Source organism: Camellia sinensis, chromosome 2 (genome assembly GCF_055761805.1).
Source record: "Camellia sinensis isolate YWXY chromosome 2, ASM5576180v1, whole genome shotgun sequence".
NCBI classification, from domain to species: domain Eukaryota; kingdom Viridiplantae; phylum Streptophyta; class Magnoliopsida; order Ericales; family Theaceae; genus Camellia; species Camellia sinensis.
In genome coordinates, this window is record NC_138962.1 from 70,723,796 (window position 1) to 70,729,795 (window position 6,000).

General features: G+C 28.8%; 1 pseudogene across 1 annotated transcript in view; it reads left to right on the plus strand.

The window, feature by feature from the left end:
* LOC114301627 (pleiotropic drug resistance protein 3-like) overlaps positions 1–3,431 on the plus strand; it is a 196,912-nt pseudogene extending 193,481 nt beyond the window's left edge. The window contains exons 19-25 of the transcript XR_014357570.1: positions 37–327; positions 723–806; positions 887–1,020; positions 1,160–1,386; positions 1,658–1,804; positions 2,079–2,333; positions 3,112–3,431. The product of XR_014357570.1 is annotated as a pleiotropic drug resistance protein 3-like (transcript). The remainder of the gene's footprint in view (positions 1–36; positions 328–722; positions 807–886; positions 1,021–1,159; positions 1,387–1,657; positions 1,805–2,078; positions 2,334–3,111) is intronic.
* The last annotated feature ends 2,569 nt before the right edge of the window (positions 3,432–6,000 follow it).

The following is a 6,000-nucleotide window of genomic DNA, read 5'->3' on the forward strand; positions in this document are numbered from 1 at the left end:
TTATTTTACTTCTGTTGGTGCTGCACATCTTTGCAGGCATTTGCGAAAGAAGTCCTTGAGATCATTGAGTTTTATGAAATCAAAGATTGCTTGGTTGGCATGCCTGGTGTTAGTGGTTTATCAACTGAGCAGAGAAAGCGTCTTACAATAGACTTGGAGCTTGTTGCTAACCCCTCTATTATTTTCATGGATGAGCCTACAACTGGATTGGATGCAAGAGCAGCTGCAATTGTTATGCGAGCTGTGAAGAACGTGGCTGAAACAGGAAGAACAATTGTTTGCACCATTCACCAACCAAGCATTGACATTTTTGAAGCATTTGGTGAGGTAGGAAAACAAATAATGAATTATTTTAAGAGAGAGCTTGGAACGTAATGTCAATTTGGATGCTGAAATGGAATTAATTATGCAAGTTTTAAGCTGTTTGATTGCAACTAAAGCATTTTTTAACTCAATAGTGTAAGTTTGACTCAGAAAATGATACATTAATGTGACAAGCTTCAAGACCTATCATACCTCCTGATTTGAAGCGTTTGAAGTATTGAGTCATTCTGTCTATTGCATTACATTACTGTTACATTTTGTTTCTTTTTGAATAAGCAGGACATTTTTAACATTAGTTTCTAGAGAACATCCACTTTTCAAAAATGGTCTTCTAATCTAATTCCATATTTTTTATTCAATGTAGATAAATTAAGTCTAATGCCTCCTTTACATTGTAGTTAATTCTGTTGAAAGCCGGCGGACAGGTTATTTACTCTGGACCATTGGGTCAGCATTCAAGCAGTGTCATAGAATATTTTGAGGTCAGTTTGCTACAAGAATACATAAAGGAGCAGAAATTGAAGTATTGATCATATTAATTACAACCATTTCTCTCTAATAGGCTATCTCAGGGGTGCAAAAGATCAGAAATAATTACAATCCAGCAACATGGATGTTAGAGATCACTTCTAGATCAGCCGAAGCTCAACTCTGCGTTGATTTCACCCAAGTTTATAAGAACTGTGTCTTGTATCAGTGAGTTCAACTGCTCACCACTTCTTTCTCTTTTGAGTTAGGATGTTCATTACAAACTTGCTTGCTGTGATTCAATAATGATTGTTTTATGATAACAATTTTCATTTTTGTGATTCATTTTCATTCATTGTGATTGTAGGAACAATAAAGAGCATGTAAATAGGTGGAGTACTCCACCTCCTGGTTCAAAAGAATTGTATTTTGCATCTCGCTTTTCACAAAATGGTTGGGGACAGTTCAAATCCTGCCTCTGGAAACAGCACCTGTCTTATTGGAGAAGTCCTTCATACAACTTGCTGCATTTCACGTACATGCTTATTGCATCTTTGTTTTTTGGATACTGTTTTGGGATCAAGGGAGGAAAATGTAAGTAAATCAAATTGAATGAGGGTGTCAATGCGTTTCACGGACTTTTTTTTTTTCTTCTTTTCAAGTATGCATTGTGTTACTTTTCAAGTATGCATTATGTATTTCATAGACAAAAAAAAAAAAAAAAAAAAAAAAAACCACCCATCAAACGCAGTTCTAGGATTCATTTGAACTCTAATTACTACATTATTAGATCTGGGATTCCATTATTATTTAACTGGATTGATTTCTGTACATGTCTAACATAAATAATCCTTTTATTTGATAGAAATAGCCAACAGGGTGTCTTCAATGCACTTGGTTCAATATTCTCTGCTACTATCTTCTTGGGCATAAATAATTCCTCATCAGTTTTACCATATGTCGCAACGGAGCGATCTAGATGTATGGTTTGTGGGCTTATGCACTTGCTCAGGTATAAATTTCTTAAATACTTGATTTTCTCAAAATGGGATCAAAGTTTTAACCTCTTAGTACCAAAAGCTTGGAAGCATCAGTTGAGCTATTTCAATGTTTTTGGCATTTTTTGTAGAGCTTCTGAGAATCAATAATGCTTTATGCAGCGGGCTTCTTTATCACTGTCTTGTCCTCCAGAATGCTAGCTTATTGCACTATAATTTTTTCAATCGAATACTAGAGCTAACCAAATCCACGTTGTCCAAATTTAAATGCACGTGCTAATTTTGCAGGTCATGGTCGAGGTACCGTATCTTCTAGTCCAAGCGATTGCATTTGTGATCATTTCATATTCAATGATTGGGTATTATTGGTCAGCTTGTAAGGTTTTCTGGTACTTTTATGCCATGTTTTGTACATTTCTGTACTTCACTTATCTTGGAATGCTGTTTGTTGCATTGACACCGGCCTTTCCAGTGGCTGCAATTTTACAGTCAGCCTTCTACACAATGTTAAGCCTGTTCTTTGGATATCTGATTCCTCAACCGGTAAGCTACTAATCTTTACTTACTGGGGTATCTGCATTGATTTTAGTTAACATTCCGTTCCACTTTATAGATTATTAATTGGGAATAAACTCTATGCTGTGGTGATAATAGAATTTGCTAGGACAGTCAACTTGTACAAACCTAAATTATAACTTTATTCGCATGATATCTCTCAATCTCTCCTCTAAAACTTAAATTCGATTCACACTCGATGGTCTCTGCCTTTACTATTGCAGTCATCAATGGATGAAAATCACTGAGTCAGGTTGGAGGAAACTTGTATGCTCCAAGAAAAGCTCAGAAAATCTTCTTCTCAGAATGGTAGTCCTATTTTATTTGTACCCAATCCAAACCAATTTTCTTCCCATTAGTCCTATTATATTTGTACCCAATCCAAACCCACCCAAATGGGTACTAAATTGGGCATTGTTTTAGTCCTATTTTACAACTCTTTGCTCACAGTCCAGAAATTTGCTTGAAATTTGGGAGTTTTCCGTCCAAACTCCCTAGCAGTAGGTACTCTGTTGCTTTTTGGAGTTTATTAAAATTTGAGTTTGCCAAGGTTTTGTGCCAATCACCTGTTTTGTTGGGTTTTCGTTTTTTGTATTTTTGGTAACAAAACAATGAAAGGTTCGAAAACACTCTTATTTTAATTTTTGTGAGAAAAACAATTGCTGAAAATTTTAAAAAGATCTTTTTGATGTCTTCTAAAAAATGGGTTATTTTCATGAACTCTTGAGATGTTGACCTAAGTTGCATTTTATATTGCTTCTCGCAGCAAATTTCCAAGTGGTGGATATGGATGTATTATCTAACTCCGAGCCCTGCACATTGAACGGTTTGGATCATCGACGGGGGTTATGTGCTGGGCCCATAAAAATCTAACGACATACTCTAATCCAATTTTAGGCCGTAGAGAAGCCTGATACTTCAAAATATTTGTGTAATAGATTTAGCAAATCAAACCTTGTAAGTTGTATCCTTGATTTGTAAAAGCAAGATCAAAGCTTGTGTCATTAATATATATCATGTCATGCCTATACATTAGAGACCTCAAGGCATTCCCATTCCCAGTTCATTACTTCGTTCTCCAATTCTTTCTCCTTCTCACCCTACCCGCAATTAAATTTCAATATGAATAATTAAATCTTGTTTATTATAAAATATTTTTAAAAAGTTTATTCTTCCATAATGGTATATCTTATTTGGATTTGAGGTACAACAAATATGCTCATTTCGGGATCTATTTTGATGACCCAAACCATTCATATTTTAGAGTATACCGAGTATATCTATAAATATGTTCTATTCGATATAATTTAAAATATGAATGATTCGGATTATCAAAACCAGTCATGAAATGAACCCATAGGGTAGCACAATAGTGGCTGTTGTGCTCCCAACACAGCAGCCACCCCAAATCCATCTTATCCGAATTTTATCATTTTCTTTTAATATGAATAATAATTTTATAAATAGTTTTAACTTAATTAAAATTAAAAATTATTATTATTATATTGAAAAATCATAAACAACAGTTTTTTGATCGAAACAATTATGGTGTAAAATGCAACATTTTTTTGTTATTTTAAATTATGATTTTTTTTTATTGTAAACAATTTAAAAGGGTCAAATTTTATCAAAATTTAAAAAGGTTATGAAAATAATACTTTGACAAATTTATATATTTATCAATGCATGAATTAGTAGATGAATCTTATATTATACTTTTGTTTATGAAAATTTATTTAATTTCAACAACTAAAAATAGATTTATTATAAAATAAATTATTTATGAAAATTTTGGTTCATATTTTAATGAAAAAAATAAAAATAAAATAAAATATACTATTATGAATAATTAAAACTTTTTATAACAATTTATGAAATAAAATAAAAATAGAACTTGTTTATTAATATTGAAATTTGATATAACTCAATAGTAATTTTTAAAACAAAATAGGACTTATTGGTAATTTTATTATTGTGATTTATGATTTTTTTAAAATATAATATAATAATTTTTACATTTAAAAAATATAATTTTACTTATATTAAAAATATTTATGAATTTTTTTCATATTAAATGAGGAGCAAAATTAGGATAAAATACATCAGTATAGAGGAATGAACCTTTTGAGAATATTTTATGACAAATAGGACTTAATTGTTTACAGAGTTAATTACCTAAAAGTCTCATTTATAAATGATATGGTAACTCAGGTCTTATCTAAGATTTTTTTGAACCAATAAGTCCTATTTAGTAAAACAGAGAATATTATCAGTTTTTCTCAATATTTAAAATTAAGAACATTATCAATTTTGCATAGTAATGTTCCATATAATTGTTTCACTAACTGATAAAAAAACAGAGCATGAGATTAAATAATTTTGCCCTTCTACTTATTGGTTTGATTCAACTATTCAATAAAATCGAGAATATTATCAGTTTTTTTCAATTTTAAAACTGAGAACATTATCAGTTTTTCATTTTTCATTTTTAAATTTATTTTTATTTTTATTTTTATTTTTTATAGTTTTGCACATCAATATTCTATCATCATACTCCTTTATAGTTTTGCACATCAATTTTCAGTTCGTATAAAAATAATAATTCAGTTTTTTCAATTTTTTTTCAAAAAAAACATTTGTTTTTTTCCCCACATAATTTGTTTTTTACTTTTTTTCAATTTAAAAGTTGATGTTTTAAAGTTTTGAAAATCAAAATAAGTGTCAAATCATCATGTTTTTTTTATAGATAATCATAAATGATGAACAATCCTTATTTGAAGGGTAATTTTGATTATTAAAAATTTAATACGACCTGAACGTTTAAAAAATCTTAGTAAAGACTTAATAGAGTATAAGTTTATAAATTAAGACTTGTGTGTAAATGTCCCTTGTTTATATTGAAATTTGATAAGACTCAATAGAAATCTTAAGAGTAAAATAAGACTTATTGGTAATTTTTTCTTATTTTTAATTAACTTTTTTTTAAAATAATAATAACAATCTTTAAAAATATTTTTTTGGATTCTACTCAACGAGACAAAATGAAAAATTAATACCTTGTATGGTTTAACTCATTTTTAAAAAAATTTAATTTCTTATTTTTAGTATTTTTTTTATTTTATGCAATATTTTTTTTAATATATACCTAATCTAGATATACTTAAATTATAGTATTTGTGAATTTTTTTTAAAATAATTCTATAACCAAAAAAATAAATAAAAATATGATAATTCAATACACTTTTGTATTTTTTTTAATATTTGCTATTTTTTTAGTACAACATTTTTTGAAATAATTTATTTTTAACATTCTACCTATTTATATTTTTTTTTGAAAACATTTATAAAAAAATGAACAATTAGAAATATATATATATATATATATATCTATCTATACTATATATATAACCAAATGTAGTTGTCAAGTCAAAATATTCCAAAACTTGAATCCTAAATTCTCATAATTTTAAAGAAAAAAAAATATTACGTGGCACTTCCCTTCACCTCCTTTCCCACTCTTCAAGTCTTCTCACTCATTCTCCCTATATAAAATATAAAATTAAAAAATAATAAAATATTCATCCATATCCATCACCAATAATAATATTTATCTCAAAATAATAAAATATTCATCCATATCCATTACTCATAATAA